We start from the raw sequence: 17,576 nt of genomic DNA on the forward strand, positions 1-17,576 counted from the left end.
AAACTGAGTGTTTAGCCTGTGTCAGGCACTATTTTAAATCCATTATATGTACTAACTAATTTAATCCTCCCAAAACTCCTAGGAGGTATTTACTATTTTTTGCCCAATTTTACAGATTTATGAAATAAGATATTGAATTGCAGACGTTCTCTAGGGCTGATTTGAGCAATATTAATAAACTCAGAGAAAAGATTCTTTCTTAACTGATAAAGATGTTTTCTTTTTATAATTTGTTTTCTCTCTTGGTAGTGAATGATACCCCATCCTGGGCTCCTCTTCCCCATCTTTTCAGATCTGCAATACACCTCAGAGCTTTCTCTTTTTTCTTTGAAGACAGATAAGGTGTATATATATCTTTCCTCCAACCCTCATTCATCACCCCTGTTCTTAGTGTCACAGAGCCGTCAGACATCTGCAGGCAGGACTGGGAACCAGAGGGTGCTTGGAGCAAGTAGGGAAGGGTAAGAGAGAGACAGAGATGGGGGTGGGGGAAGCAGGGTCACATCCCTATGTGGGTAGGGGAAGAATGATTTCTTTCCAATAAGATTTCTTAACCTGGGGTCCATAGATTAGGAAATCCACAAACTTGGATCAAGAAAAGGTAATATGCCTGTATTTTTGCAAAAGTCTAACAGAAAATTAAAAACAGGATATTAGTATTTCCTTCAATTATGAATGGAGATAACAAACCAAGTAGTATTAGCAGTACGTGTGATCTTGTCACCAATAGAAATCACAGGCATTTTCCTATTATATGACAGTTGTGGATATCTTGAAATATTATTTTTACTCATTTACCACCTCAAAATTATGGTGGTCATTAGGCCCGCCACTAGATCTTATTATTTAATAGATTTAATACAAAGCAATATATTGCTATGTTACACTTTAAAAAATATCTTGAAAATTGTATTTTAATGTAATTGGTTTCCTTTGAATTTCTGTGTATATTTGTCATGCATTTAAAAACCTTCTGAGAAGGGTGCATGTATGAAAAAGTTAAGAACTCTGCTTTTTGAGTATTCTCTTGGCTTTCATTCTTTTTGTTTTTTAATTAAAAAGCTTTTTAAAAATTGAAGTATAGTTGATTTACAATGTTGTGTTAGTTTCAGGTGTACAGAAAGATTTCATTCTTATTGAATGAGCCTTAGAGGGTCCCTGAAGTGAGTCGTAACACCTGTGAGGTTCTCATAGTTTTATTATTTTATTTTTCCAGAGACCCTTCCTCCCTTAACTTTCATACCTTTTCACTATTCTGTTCTTCTTGTCTCACTGACCCTCTTTCTTTCTTTTCACGCTCCTGAACTTACTGTGGGTGTCTTTTTCCATTTCTATGGGGGAGTTTATCCTTTAGCATGTCACTAATCACCATATTTAGGTGGAGAATTCCAAATCTCCCGTAGTCCGCCCTCTCCCAAGGTTCCTAACTCCACTTGCCTCTGGGACACCTCTACTTGGTTTACTACCGGTATCTGGAACTGAACATATTAAAAACTAAAATTCCTCTCTAAATCTGCATGTTGTCCCACTTTGCCTGGAGGACCATCTTATCTGTCCCCCTGGTTTTGCAATCTTAGAATTATTTTAAAATTTAAGCTAATTAAATTCAAAAAATGGGAATCTTTGCGAATGGTACTGAAAAAAGATACAAAAGGATATACAGTGAAATGTAAGTCTTCCTCCCACCTGGTCGCCTCAGCTCCCCTCCTGTTTTCAGCTCTTAGAGTGATTTTTGATTCTTTCTTATTTTGGCTATATCTCAAGTCCTTCCTTGCCTGTGAGATGTGTGCCCTTCCCTCTCCAGGCCCTAGTGACCTTATATCTGGTTGACTTTATATATAAGTATTTGTATGTGGATATTTTATATACCTATATAAAATCTCCCTCTGTGGCCTTCCGGCCTCGAGTTTTCATCACATCGCTTCCTGGATGAAGAACCTACAAGGGTGAGGGGCCGGGGTTGGGGGTGATGGGTAAGAGGATCTCAAGGGGACTTAGGTAGGGGGTTCGGAGTGGCAGACTGGTGGGAAGCTCTGCCAGGATTCCTATTTCTGTTCCTTCCACCTGAGGCCCCTTTCCAGTCCTCTCATCCAAATGTCTCTCATTTCCAAGAGCCGAGACAGAAACAGAGAGATACCCAGAGACAGAGACGCCGAGGCACCAGCATCCCTCTCCGCTTCTGTCCCGCCCCACCGCTCTGACGGACATCCTCCACCAGCCAATGGCGCTCCCGATGTTCCCCGGAAGGGCCAATGAGAGACATAGGAGGGCGGAAGATTCCCCGCCCCCACTTCTAGGCTTGGTTGAGCCGTGCAGGTAGGTCCGGGGCCGGGGGAGCCGCCGTTGGCACTGGTGCCCGAGGGGTGGGGGCACGAGTCGGTAGGGGTGATGGTGGAGAAGGGTAGGAGGCCCCGACCGCGGGAACCCGGGGGGGCGGCCCGGCCAGGAGGCGGGGGGCCGACGGGCCCGGGGAGCGGGCGCTGCCGAGGGCCCTGGAAGCGGCTGGACTGGGGGAGCGGGGACGCGTGTGTGGGGCACAGGGACCCCCGCCCCGCGCCCACCCGCAGGCCTGGGCCCCAGGTTGCGGGCAGAGGGGCTGGGGCCCTGTTGCTCTGGGGGCGGGCTGGGCCGGGCCCGGGGCCGGGGGCGCCGAGCAGAGCCCGGGGCGCCAGGCCGAGCCGAGGTGGGACGGACCGAGCGGAGAGGAAGGGAAGCTGCATCCCTCGGGCCGCCCCCTCCTGAAGCGAGCCGGGGCAACGGCCGCAGGCACCCCTGCCATGAGCCCACTCTCCCTTTCGCCCCCTCCCTAACAATGGGTTTGGGGCAGAAGGAGTCGCCCCACTGTGGGAAAGGGGGTAGGTTTGGGACTGGGGTCCAGGGTGGGGGGAGGGGTGGGAACTCGGGCTCTCCCCTTTCTCATCGCCCCTTGGCTTTTGCGGTGGGGATCATGGAGGGGCTCTTAAGCCCTCCCGAGACTTGGGTCAAGAGTCAAACTCCCCCCTACCTTCCCCCCCCCCAAAAAAAAAATCCGACGAGCGGTAAGGAGAGTGATGCCAAGTCTTCGAAGCCGAAGTGGCAAACGCATAGGAAGAACACATCCACTCCAGAGGTTTTTATTTTTAATTTTTCTTAAAAATGAGGGTACTGTATATTCTTCGAATTTTTTGAAATTTATTTTACAGAGGTGGGTGCTGTTATTTTTGTCCCTACTCGGGCAAGCCTCCATTTTAAGCGAAGCAGTAACTGGTTAAGCTGGAATTTTCATTCAGGCCTAGGACGTGGGCAAGGATCCTACAAGAGGTCATTTAATCCATCCTCCTACCTCCAGACAAACTTGCCTCCCTCCCATCCTCAAAATTAAGTTGTTTGGTTTGCTTTTAAAGATCTCTAGGAAAGAAGAGTCTTTTATTTGTTTGTAGCACTTTAGTCAAGAATGGATTTTACTTTTCATGTAGAATGGGCTCTGCAACTTAAACTCAAGAAAATTTAGGACAATCAGAATGATCAGAGAGGTTTTAATTTATTAAATAAAACTAAACGTGGCAAGGGGCTTTTTTAGGTGATCAGTTAACAAATCATTTTTTAATAGTGTTTATGAAGTACCCTGGATAATCATTTTTCTATCTGGGAAAAATGGTTTTGGCTTTCTAATTATTTGATAAGCAATTTTATATTACCTAAAATATGTGTTATACATTTAATCCAATTTTATGGAAAAATATATTTCTACGTACATATGGAGATACCTATACCACACACATTTGTCCTTTTCCAAAGGGGATGGTATTTTCTACATCTTTTTAAGATGGTGAGGCAAACAGTACTTCAAATCTCTGTCCAGATAGCTTAAACTATTTGTTTATTCATTTTAATTTGCTTATTCTTGATTATTTTTAGTCTAAATGAAAGTCCTCTCTTTCAGATACCTTCTTGAAACAAAAGATTTTCTTACCTGCTCGTACTTGGTGACTGGGGGATTACTAAGACTACCTTCCTGCTCATTTCTGAGTATTGTCTGAACTATTCCTGACACTATGAATGCTATTTGGATGCTTCTTAAGGTAAGATGTGTTTTGTTTTTTTTTAATTAAAGGCCTCATATTATTTCTTTTTCTTTACCATTGAGGATTTTCTAGTTCTTGAATTTGCAGTTCTTCAACCCTCTTACCCGACATTCCTTCGCCTCAAAAAAACTGTTGTGTTTGCTTCCCAGGACTGATTAGTTACTCCTTACTTTGTGTTGCTACTGTTCTTAATTATTGGTGTTAAAATATTAATGAATTAATGAATTTAATGAATGAATTAATTCATTTAATGAATGAATTAATGAAATTAATCTCAAATTAATTTCCATGAAAATGATGTGTTTATTTTTTAACTTTAAATTATGACAACCCACATAGTTGTAAAATTCTGTTCCAATCTCAGTAGGATGGATTGGCAATTCAGACAGCCAGGTCCACTTTCAAACAGGTACTTTAGTGTCATAGGTGCTGGGGTGTGTCCCACTCTTGCAAATCTGTAGCTGATTCATGTGTTACAAAAGATGTGTCACTAGCCATTTATTTACTCTGAAACTTCATTTAGTATGTTAGAACATTCTAAGACCTGTTAGTTTATGTGTATATCTCTGTTGGAGAGTTCTCCTGCTATTCCCTGGTCGTTTGCATGCGAATTTACACCATTTTTCTCAACAGGTAGCACTCTGTGCCATGTTTCATCTCACAAGATGCACCTCTTTGGGGGCAGTGTGGGCAGATGATCTTTACATGAAAAAGCTCTCAGTGATGTGGTGGTTCTCCAGTCTCTTGGCTACTTCAAGTTCTTGTACATATATGTCTCCATTAGGACTAAGCAGAGGACAAAGCTTCAGATACACGTAGGGAGGAAAATGGGAGGAAGGATGGGGAGGGATAAGGAGTGATGGAAGCCCCCCACCAGCTTCATGGGGTGGCACAGGTTGCTTCCTTCAGAGCTAAATACTAGTGTAGTTAAGATTGTTGTCTGGTAATCTGTCCTGTGGCATTCCAAATTAATGCAGTGAATAAATCAGGTATTAATGCAGTCTGTGTAAACTAAATATTTGGATTGTGGGAAATCTTTAGGTAAATGTAGACTGAGTTCTCATCTTCATTTATGTTCCAGCTGCTATTGTTGGATGAGGAGTGCTTATATTAGTATAAAGGAAGCCAGAGAAACACAGTTTTTCTAGCCAGTCTCCCTGTAGAGTTGGAGGGAAACCCAGCCAGAAGTCCTGAACCTATAGGAACTGGAGGACCTTGTACAAGAATATTTCTCTTTGGTATTGAGTGTTTAGAGCCACGACCTGGTGGCATTTGTTGTCTTTAGGAAGCAGGCAAGGGGATATCCACAGGTTCTAGTTCTGTAGAAACCCAAGGAACTGGGGATCAATATATTAGATTTTTATTTTACAGTTTTAACTAATGGATTAGATACATAGAGGGCTGCTTTTTAAGATCTATATATCTATATAGATATAGATATCTGTATATCTATATATGACATTTTACCTCTAAATCTCTGAACCTGGGCAAGTTCTGCACTAACCCTTGGAGTTGCACCAAAGCCCTCTGGAATGACAGGAATACAGAGTGAAGTCAGTACTCCATACTGTGTGTTACCACCTGTTAACTACTTAAGAATGTAGTTATGTGACTGCCTTAATTTCACCCTTTCATCAATGGAAGACCTCTTCTGAGTCTAAACAAATTTTTTATTTGCTAACATTTTCCTCCTCCTTTTATGACTTTAAAAAAAAACCTTAAAAACTGTAGTGTTTGATCTGGGCAGGGGAAAAAGGCACTTTTTGGGGGGGGATGGGAAAAGGATAGCATTGAATTTGCAGGATGGAAAATAAGAGAGAGGGAACCTTTTTCTCTTTTTCATTTGTGAATACCTTTAAAATGTTTCTGAGATGTGTTTTCAGATTGCAACTGCTTATTTTTAAATAAAAAAAGTTAGGCTAATTAAAATGTATACTTTGGAGCCAAAATATTTATTTTCTATAGTTCTTACGCTTTGTTTCTGATTATCTTATTTCAGAATGAACTCTAGTTCTATAAGGCATTACTTAAACGTTAGACCTCAGTATGTGCTTATTTCTTTTCCCAGGCTTATAGAAAATAGTGCCAATACTCACCCTTTTCAAGAATCAAAGTACAAAAAGAAACATAAATAACAAAGGAAAAATAACTCCAAACAAAAGCTCCTCAATTTAAGGCACTCTTTTTAAAAAAAAGAAAAAAAGAAAAAATTATTTATTTCGGTTGCGCCGGGTCCTAGTTGTGGCCTTCGGACTCTTAGTTGCGGCATGCATGCAGGATCTAGTTCCCCGACCAGGGATCGAACCTGGGCCCCCTGCGTTGGGAGTGAGGAGTCTTATCCACTGGACCAGCAGGGAAGTCCCTAAGGCACTCTTGTTAATTAGTTCCCATGGAGTTATTTACCCCTTTCTCTATATCAGGGGTCTACAGCTTTTTTATTGCTAGCCATGACTAAGCATTATCAGTGATGTTTGGTGTTTTTATGTACAGTTGTCGGGGTTAGGGTATGTGTGAGATGGGAGAAGAACAGGGAGGAGGAGGAGGAGAATTGGGCGAGTTGGAGAAAAGATCAAAGTGAAGGTGAGATGGAGAGAAGAGATACAAGGTCTTTGGTGTGTGATATGGTACCACCATCAGTTGTCTCAGGTAGCTCTCAGGGACTGCTGGTTGCCTGTGTGCTAGTGCCTTGTGTGCTAGACTGAACTATGATGAAAACAAGTAAAAAGTATTCTTGACAAACAAAAGGACATAATTAAAATATGATCCAATAGGATATGGAAAGATCTCCAAGATAAACGGTTAGGCGATAAAAGCAAGATGCAAAGTGTGTATGATATGTTACCCTTTGTGTTTTTCGAAAAAAAAGAAGAGAGAAAAGAAAATTTGGCTTGTTGTATATGCATAAAAAAACACTTCAGAAGAATAAACAAGAAAATGGTGACATCGGTTACCTGTTAAGTCTAGAAACTGGGCAGGTAGAGGACAGAGTGGGAAGGAGACTTACCGCTGTATTGTATTTTTTTCACACTTTCCGATGTTTGATTCAAAATCAAAAAATACAAAAAATTTTTTGAAAACTTTCAGTCCTTACATCTTTTCTTCTTCTGTGTCTGGAAGTCAGAGAAATGTCAAGGGGCCACAAATGAGAGGGCAGATAGCTCTTGGACAGTGGTTGAAGGGATGCATATACAAAGGGTACTGTAATCTAGGGCACATTTTCTCCTGGGATCTTGAAGAATTTCAAATTTATAGGTTTATATTTCTAGTATTGAATTGCAAGGTCAGGCATTAAAAACTTTCACTTGCTCTTAAAGTGTTAGCATTAAAAACTTTCACTTGCTCTTAAAGTGTTAGTAAAAAAAAGATTTTCATTGTTTATCCCTTCCAGTTGGCAATTAGATACACTATCACATTCTTGGTTATGTGATGTGGGACAATTTTAAGAAATTTTAAAATCTCCCGGAGGTTCAGGGTCCTCCTTTGTACTGGAAATGAAATTAACATTTACTTCAGAGGATCTTTGTGTATATTATATCTGCAATTTGGCTTAGTGAATTACTACTGTTATTAAAATAATTACTAAAGATAATTATATGTTTAGTAATTATTATAGCTAGTGGTCATAGTGGGGGGCTCTGCCTGATGTTGGGCAAGTGTCTCATCCTTTTAGAGACTTGGTGTCCTCATCTGTGAAAAGTGTATAATTGTAGTACCTAGATCCTAGGGTAGATTTTGTAAGGACTAAATGAGTTTGTTGATGCAAAATGCTTAGAATAACACTTGGTATGTGCTCGATAAACACAAGCTGCTAATTTTCTTCATGACATCTGTTTGCTAGGGCTGCCATAACAAAGTTCCACAAACTAAGTGGCTTGAACAACAGAAATGTATTGTCTCTCAGTTCTGGAGGCTAGAAGTCTGAGGGCAGGGGCATGCTCCATCTGAAGGTGCTGGGGCAGGAACTCTTCCAGGTCTCTCCTCTAGCATCTGGTAGGTCCTTGGCTTGTGGCAGCATAACTCCAGTCTGTACACAGAGTTCTCTCTGTGTATGTGTCTTTTTTGTTCAAAAATTCTCCTTTTTAAAAGGACAGCAGTCATACAGGATTAGGTCCCATCCTAATGAGCTCATTTTAACTTGATTACCTCTGTAAAGACTCTTTCTCCAACTAAGGTCACATTCTGAGGCACTAGGGGTTAGGAGTACAAAATTTCTTCGTGGGGGACAAAATTCAACCCATGACAACATCCATTAGCCTCATCAGCCCTGTAGACTGATGTTACTCATCATGGGTAGCAGACCGTCAACACCTACACATAGGAAATGAAAATTTTGGTGCAAATTGGTCACATGATTTAAAGAAGTAGATTATTTCTTTAGGTGTCTCTTTAATTTTTTTAATTAATTAATTTTTATTGAAGTATAGTTGATTTACAATGTTGTGTTAGTTTCTGGTGTACAGCAAAGTGATATATAACTGAATCACTTTTCCTTTTTTTTTTTTTTTTTGCGGTAAGCGGGCCTCTCACTGTTGTGGCCTCTCCCATTGTGGAGCACAGGCTCTGGACGCGCAGGCCCAGTGGCCACGGCTCATGGGCCCAGCCGCTCCGCGGCACGCGGGATCCTCCCAGACCAGGGCACGAACCTGCGTCCCTTGCATCGGCAGGCGGACTACCAACCACTGCGCCACCAGGGAAGCCCCTGAATCACTTTTTCAGATGCTTTTGCATTATTGTTTCTCACAAGATATTGACTATAGTTCCCTGTGCTATACAGTAGGACCTTGTTTATCTCATTTGTCTTTAATATATAGATTTTGTTATTGAAGCTTTAGATTTATATAAAATTGAAACTTTAGAAGGTGGTAATATTCTTTTTCTTTTAGCTATCAGTAAAATTCTGATTTGAAAAATTAAGGTCAAGATTACAGTCTGTTCTCCATGTCTCATCCTTTGTGGAAATTGATGAAACATTGGGATTTCCTTACTGTGTAAGAATTAAGCCCAGGTATCTCTCTCTCGAGGGGTTTGGGAGCTAAGGATACTCAGTAATGTGGAATTAACACCTTCTCTGTGTAAATAAAGAGGTGTTTTATGTTCAATTAGATGCCATACTTGAAGAAGCCGGCATGGTTATACTCCAGCATTTAGCTTCTTTGGGGGGTTGACAGTATGGGTCATTCAAGAAATAGCAGGACCTCGAGGAAGTTCCTTCTCTGGCCTGACTGATTTGGCCCACCCTCTGCCTCCATTCCCCTCCTATTTGCCTTTAGGGTAAAGTTCAACCTTTCTGATGTAGCTTATAGACTCCTGATAATCTGGCTGCTGCTGACCTTTCTGTTTTGTTTTAAAATCTTACCTTTCTCAACTGGCCTGTATGTACCTTTGTTTGATGGTTTCCTCTCCTGAAACTAGTGTTACAACTTCAAAAGTTTACTTAGGTGAAAATTTTTCTGAAAGGTATTACATGCTTTTCTGCCTCTTTAAGAAAGCACTCTGGGGAATTCCCTGGTGGTCCAGTGGTTAGGATTCCTCGCTGTCACTGCAGAGGGCCTGGGTTCGATCCCTGGTTGGGGAACTAAGATCCCACAAGCCACGCAGCCAAATTAAAAAAAAAAAAAAGTGCTCTGAACAAAATTTCATTTTTTAGTAATAATTCAAAATTACGGAAGATCTACACTATGCCCACCACTTATTGTACTGTGCTGAAATGTCATGTGCCTTTGGAGGCCGTAAAATAAACCGTATTCATGGAGTAGTGTGCACGTATTACGTACCCTCGGGCTAGTCTTCATTTTCTTTAGTCTGTGATTATCTACTTTCCTGATCTCCTACCTTAGTATCTGGCTGTTACTGGCCTTGTTCCAGCCTCCAGAAACTCTCCCCTCTATTTTAATGCCTTCTTTCTGTGGTAAGTTAGGATATCAGCAAACTAAGCTTATATAAATTATTTGCCAAGGAAGAGTAAATAGATCTTTAACGATGGCTGGAGGGACTTTTCTATGGATAAGATAACATGAAGATGACAGCTTTTTGACAGTCTGATGCAAAATGATGTGGTTTTGCCTGTGTGCATGTTATGGAGAGGAAGGGTCCATTGCTTTCATCCAATTTTTACAGTGGTCTGGGACTGCTTTAGATAAATATGTGTTATGAAATTGCTTTGTTAGTTGTCATCAGAGGCTAGTTCCCAAATTCCTTCTCCTGTCTCCCTATCCTGAAGTGAAGGAGTTCATGATATTGGATAACTGTTTGGACTGTGGGCTGAGAGGCCATTTGACTAGGCCAGAGAGAGTGCTGACCAGGCTGAGGCAGAGCTGGGGAGAGAAGTCAAGCCGTGAGCGGGAGAGCAGCTCTGGGCATTGTTGTCTGGTTTGCTCCAGAGGACAGTGGGAGTAGCCATAGTAAGTTCTGGAAGCTCAGAGAGTATATTCACGTACTTGACTTGAAGAAATGGAAAAATATTATCTTTTAAAAAAATTATCTTTCTATTCTGAACAGTCTAGTGATTTTAGTTTTTGCTAGATTTTTTTCTTGCTTAGAAGTCATCTTGTGAAATGTTTGCAACGTAGATCATAATTTAATGAGACAGCTAGATAAGAGTGAAAACAGGAGTAAAAGAATCAAATAAAGAATATAAATTAATGTTACAATTCTAAAAGCATCTTAAAAAAATTATTTATTTATTTGGTTGCACCGGGTCTTAGCTGCTGCAGGCGGGCTCCTTAGGTGCGGCAGGCGGGCTCCTTAGTTGCAGCTTGTGGGTTCCTTAGTTGCGGCTTGTGGGTTCCTTAGTTGCGGCTTGCCAGCTCCTTGTTTGTGGCACACGGGCTCCTTAGCTGTGGCATGCACGTGGGATCTAGTTCCCTGACCAGGGATCGAACCTGGGCCCCCTCTGCATTGGGAGCGCAGAGTCTTATCTACTGTGCCACCAGGGAAGTTCCTTTAAAAGCATCTGACTGTGGGGGCTTCTTCAGAAGTGGAACATCTGCCTTGCTTACAGAGAAAACCTCTTTATCCCAGTGACTTTGCCTCTTCGGTCATAGAGCACAGAGCCTGTCAGGGAAGGGCCTCTTCTTGGGCCCAACACTGTCCCTGTATTTGTTTCTTCTTATACTAGGCCACCTCTCTGGTCTCTTGAGCTGTTTTCTTCCTCCTTGTAGGGACCTCTGGCTGTCATTTGTACCTTTTCCCAACCCATTTTCACCCTCCCATTCCCTGTTGGCTCTTGTCCCTCAGCTTATAAACACACTCAAGTCTCTCACTTTACGAACGCAAAACCCTTGAACTGCGACCACTGGTCCCTTTGCCAATGAAGTATTTGTGTAGCTTCTTCCTATGTGTTCCACTGTACCTGCCCTTACAGAGTCATCCCTTTCTGCACTTATCTTCTGAGGCCTCCTTGTGGTCTTTGACGCCATGGACCGTTCTCCCCGGCTGTGGTGGTAGTGGTCCCTCCTGGCTTCCTGTCGTCATTTCTGAAAGGCACTGTAGAGTTGTGATACAGAACATGGACTCTGCAGTGAGTCTCCTAGATTCAGATTTCAGCTCTGCACTTACTGTGTGCCTCTCTGTGCCTCAGTTACCTCACCTGAAAAATGAGAAAAATAATATTAAAAATAATGGCACTTAACATTACAGGACTGTCGTGAGGAGGAAATGAATTAATACATGAAAAGCATATAGATGAGTGCCTGGCACACAGTACAGTGCAGATGATCTGAGTGCTGGCTCTTTCCGGCATCGCTGTCATCTCTGGCTGTTCTTTCTCAGTTTTCTTTGCACACATTTTTTCTCTTTCAGTCAGTGTTTGCCTTGCCTTGGCCTTCTCTCCTCCCAGCCTATATAGTTCCTGAGTAACATCTTAGATTTGTGTCTCACTCTGTATGAGTCCCACATCCATATACTGATGATCTGCAAATGTGTTTTTCCCAGCGCTAAATGGTCTCCTCATATGACCATATGTTTCCTCCCTATGGCTTACCTGGCTTTCGAGGTGAAGTTCAAACACTTGCCAAGCACACAGGCCCTTGGCCCAGATCACTTCCTCTGCTCCTTCCTGAGCTGTCTGCGCTCAGCAGCGTTAAGCTGCTGTTTGTAGTTCCTTCTGTACACCTTGTTGCTCCTTTGCCCCTGGGCCTTCACACAAGCAGTTGCCACTGTTTAAAGTGACCTCCTGCCCTGTTCTAGAAACATACTTGTCCTAGTTCTTTAATAACAGTGAGGTGTAGTAACAGCAGTAACTAACGTGGAGAGCTTCCTACGTACCCAGGCTTTGCCTTTGTGTGTGCATCCCTAGCACTTCTGTTGTACAGTGATTGCAGGTTTGCTTCTCCGCGCAGCTAGTCTCCAAGTTCTTTGAGAGTAGGGGCTGTGTCCTGTCTTTCATCATCACTGCTTGCAAAGTGATGACATGTAGTAAATGTGTGTTGAATGAATGAATGGTCTGAGCACTGCACTGCCCAACCTGTGAAGTGCATCTTTAAGAGGGTATCAGTGGGAAAGCTGAGTTAGTTACATCCATTTGCCAGTCCTGGCCTTACCCTTTGGAACTGTAGGACCCAGTCTGTTTAGTGTGAGCAGCTTTGTAGCTTTGGAATAAGGGTTACAAAGAGGGTTTTGTTTTTAAATCGTTCATTGAATGATGAAGGGTGCATAGGTGTTTTGTTTTCTTATTTTTGCTTTTAAAAAAGAGAACCAGTGTGCTGACAACCAGGGTCATCTGGCAACTAGAATGTTTTTACATTGTTGGAATAAAGTATAGGGACTTCCCTGGTGGTCCAGTGGTTAGGACTTGGGCACTTTCATTGCTGTGGCCCTGGGTTCAATCCCTGGTCAGGGAACTAAGATACTGAAAGTACCCACGTGGTGCGGCCATAAAAAAAAATAACAGTAATAAAAATAAAGTATAGAGAAATGAATTTTATGCTTGTAATGTTCCATCCAGGTAGTAATTTGGCAGTGAACTGATTATAATTTAAACATTTTTGTGACACTAACCATTAAACATTAGTGATCAGGTGTCCCCTTTCTCCTTTCCCATCACAGCTCTGTTAAATATGGGTTTAGACACATAATGTTTTATCTTTTATCACCGTGTATAAATTGCGTTCGTAGCAGCAGCCCAGAAAATGGCAAGCTTTTAAGTGTAGTCTACGTGGTACTTTAATCTAGGTCTTGACCATGGTAGTGATTTTTTGGCCAGCAGGGGGAGCCGAAGTCACTGATATGTGACTCCATCTCAGCTGGTTTTCAGTTTGTCAAGGCCCAAAGAAAGTAAAAATGCCTTACTGACAAAGGTCATGATCAGAGTTCACAAAGAAGAAACACAAATGACCAAGAAGCATATAAGAAACATTTTTATTCTGATAAGTAATCAAAGGAATTCAGATTAAAATGATATACTACTTTTTTTTAACCTATCAAATTGGCAATTGAACTGTATGGTCAAAGGTAGTGAGGGGGCAGTCTCTAAAACTGCTAGTGGAAGTGTGCATTGGGCCCAATTTTTCTGGAAGGTATTTTGGCAACATATATCAAAAAACCTTAAACTGTCTTTTAACTAAGTAATTCCACTTCTAGGAATTTATCTTAAGGGGGAAAATATAGAGATATATAGAAAGATTTGTGAACAAAGATATTCATTGTAGCATTATTTATACAAGTGAGAATTGGGAATAAACTTGAATGAGCAGTGAGATTAATGGGTAAATTATGGAGTATTTAAGGGTGAATTATTATACAGCCATAAAACTTTTTTTTTTTTTTTGCTGTACGTGGGCCTCTCACTGTTGTGGCCTCTCCCGTTGCGGAGCACGGGCTCTGGACGCGCAGGCTCAGCAGCCATGGCTCACGGGCCCAGCCGCTCCGCGGCATGTGGGATCTTCCCGGACCAGGGCACAAACCCTTGTCCCCTGCATCGGCAGGCGGACTCTTAACCACTGCGCCACCAGGGAAGCCCATAAACTATTTTTAAAGAACTTTTAATGTCTTAGAATGTTGAGTATATGATAAATGAAAAATTCAGGATATAGAGATATATAAGGATTCTAAATATATAAAAGATAAAGAAGGTACACACACACACACACACACATATATATATATATGTATATATATAGCACACATGGAACAATGCAAGAATTAGGGGCGCTGACCTCTGTGCAGTAGAAAATCCACATATAACTTTACAGTAGGCCCTTTGTATCCGCAGTTCCACATCCAGGGATTCAATTGAGCATTGCATAGTATGTATTGATTGGAAAAAATCCGAGTATAAGTGGACCAGTTCAAACCTGTGTTGTTCAAGGGTCAACTGTACATAGATAAAGGACTAAAAAGAACTATAGGGCTTTCCTGGTGGTGCAGTGGTTAAGAATCCGCCTGCCAATGCAGGGGACATGGGTTCAAGCCCTGGTCCAGGAGGATCCCATATGCCGCGGAGCAACTAAGCCCATGCGCCATAACTACTGACCAGTGCTCTGGAGCCTGCGAGCCACAACTATTGAGCCCGCGAGCCTAGAGCCCGTGCTCTGCAACAAGAGAAACCACTGCTCTCCGCAACTAGAGAAAGCCTGTGCACAGCAACAAAGACCCAATGCAGCCAAAAATAAAGAATAATAAAAAAATTTTTTAAATTATAATAAAAATAAAAAGAACTATACCAGCAAGCCTTACTGAGTCTGTTAGGGGGCTGTCAGCCAATTGTCATGTCTCAGTTGGCACCAAGGAATGTTTTGATGTGAGGCAATTATCTTATAAGCTGTTAACCTCAGAAACTTAAGGCCTCACCTCAGATGTCACTTCTATCCTGTAGGAGCCCAGAATGGACTTAATATACATAAATTTGTATACTTCTTGAGTATTCTTAACCCTAAATACTGCTTGGTGATAACACGTTCTACAACTTTCTTTTTGTCTTTTGTGGAAAAAAAGATCTACCTTTTCAAGTTTAAAAGCTTAAGGTATTGTACCAAGATTTGGTGAATAAATTAGTATTTACCATATTGATACATTTTCTGATTTTGATCATAGTGCCCCTTGGCTTTCATGTTTCTCAGTTGAAGATGATTGATTTTAAAATGTAATCTCCAGTGACATCTCCTTCAGCCTCTTAGTCGTTCCATTTACGTATACTTCTCTGGATCTTTGTCAGCATTGCTTTGCCTTTCTGGATTTATGGTAACCAATCATAACTGCGTTTCAGATATAGCTAAAATTATGATTTGTTAGAAGGATAGGAAAATATGTTCTGTTCACGGTCTTTTCCTTGTTGGCAGTAGAATTTGCAATCCCTCCCCGTTTTGCATACAAAAATCACATTGTCTTTAGGGTAACATTCTGTAATTATTCAAAAATTTCTTTTTTAACTAGAAGGCATGCATCCTTTAGGTACAACTTGGATTTTTTTTCCTGTAAATGCTTTACTTTTCGTTTTTCCATGCTGCATGCTGTTAATACCTGCTGTTTTCGTGCCTGCAGTACTTTAGGCGCTTGTATCTCAGCGGGCTCTTAGAGATAATTCAGAGTAAGAATCACCCTTTCAGTCAGGTCTGGTCTGGTGCTTAGAAAGCTTGACCTTATGTTAGTTGAAATGTGTCCCTCTGCAGTTTCCACTTTGGGCCTAATTTTGTCTACACGGGAACTGCCTGGAGCAACTCTAGTTTCTCTTCTGCTGGACAGCCCTGCAGATATTTAGATACCTTTCATGCTTGCAAAGTATTCTCTAAACTGAAAATACATCCTAGTTTTTGCAAATGTTTCTCATTTGATATACTTAAAATTTTTTTCCACCTCTCAGTTCCCTTATTTTTCCAACTTAGTGCAATATTTCACTGTCAGGAAGCTCATCATTCCATCTGCAAGATGGAGAATTCTCTGTATACCTTTCATATAATTTATGAAAATGTTAAATATAGCATTTCTAAAACATTACCTAAGATCAATCGTCTGCTTATACTTCCTGGGGAAGTACCTTAGTGTCCGTCCACCCATAGTTTTCTATGCGTCATGCCCTGTGTAAACCTGCCCCCTTTGTGCAGTACACGGTGTGTCAGTCTCATAAACCACACCCCATCCACAGGAAATAGTCTCAACTCTGTGGCCACTCAGGCTTTTTAAAAATAGCCTTTTATTTAGACTCTTATCAAGACTTTTATAAAAGCCTAAATAAGTTATATACTTTCTCCTCAGAGAATTTGGGTAGACTGGTGTGGTGTGATTTCTTCTTTTAGAAAACATGTTTGTCTTTTCCTCAGAAGGTTATTTATGCTGATATGTCTTCTGATCTCATCCTCTAGTAGAGGTTTGCCAGTTTGACCGATTTGAAGCTCACAGCCAGAGCCTTTCTCTTGAATAGATGGGAGTTATATTGATGGCATGTTTTTGTTCATTTTTGTTCAGCAAATATTTATTGAGTGCCAAAATATGCCAGGAGTTGAGCAAGGGGCTGGGTAAATGTTGTTGTTAAAGGAAAGAGATCTGGATTCCGTCCTCTTATGTCTTATTGGAGGTCACTTCTCTCACATGACTGTCAGTAGGTTCTTCCTTGCAATTTTATAATTTTATAAATAAATTCTTCTAAAATGCGAGTACTTTGAGACTTCATGACTACCTATCATCTGATATATTAGTTTGGAAGCATCTTGTTTGTTTAATGATGAATTTGATTCACTGTCAGTGATTCATATGCTTTAAAGTAGAAATAGATTTCTTCCTCATATCTTCTTCAGTAAGTATTGAAGCAAATTACAGTTAGGCCTGTCAGTTGTCTTGCTCTTATCACTGTTTATACCCTGTTTATCAAGTGCTCCATCCAGTCTTTATTCAGCATCTGGCTTTTTATATATTTAAACCACCTCTCTGTGGCTTTGCATTTTCTTGCAAGGTTTATTTATTTATCATATATATATATCTATTTTTTAAAATTAATTAATTAATTTATGGCTGTGTTGGGTCTTCGTTTCTGTGCGAGGGCTTTCTCTAGTTGTGGCAAGCTGGGGCCCCCTCTTCATCATGGTGCGTGGGCCTCTCACTATCTCGGCCTCTCTTGTTGCGGAGCACAGGCTCCAGACGCGCAGGCTCAGTAGTTGTGGCTTACGGGCCCAGTTGCTCCGCGGCATGTGGCATCTTCCCAGACCAGGGCTTGAACCCGTGTCCCCTGCATTGGCAGGCAGATTTTCACCACTGCGCCACCAGGGAAGCCTTATTTATTATATTTTTTAAAATATTTATTTATTTATTTTATTTAGGCTGCGCTGCATCTTAGTTGTGGGATCTTTTAGTTGTGGTGCACGGACTCTTTGGTTGCAGCATGCAAACTCTTAGTTGCAGCATGCATGCGGGATCTAGTTCCCCGACCAGGGTTCAAACCTGGGCTCCTTGCATTGGGAGTTCAGAGTCTTACCCACTGGACCACCAGGGAAGTTCCTCTTGCAAGGCTTTAATTGTTGTTTTGCCTACAGAGGCCTTAGTTCTCCTGATCTGCTATAATTTATGGTATTTTATTGCTTTTCC

At 41.4% G+C, this 17,576-nt stretch overlaps 1 protein-coding gene across 1 annotated transcript in view; it reads left to right on the forward strand.

Moving 5' to 3' along the window:
* Positions 1-3,925: 3,925 nt before the first annotated feature.
* Positions 3,926-17,576, forward strand: part of KANSL1 (KAT8 regulatory NSL complex subunit 1) — a 169,559-nt gene continuing 155,908 nt past the window's right edge. Inside the window, exon 1 of the mRNA XM_059997145.1 lies at positions 3,926-4,061. The gene's annotated coding sequence lies outside the window, so the exon portion shown is untranslated. The remainder of the gene's footprint in view (positions 4,062-17,576) is intronic.

The sequence above is a fragment of the Delphinus delphis genome, chromosome 19, assembly GCF_949987515.2.
Source record: "Delphinus delphis chromosome 19, mDelDel1.2, whole genome shotgun sequence".
Taxonomy (NCBI): domain Eukaryota; kingdom Metazoa; phylum Chordata; class Mammalia; order Artiodactyla; family Delphinidae; genus Delphinus; species Delphinus delphis.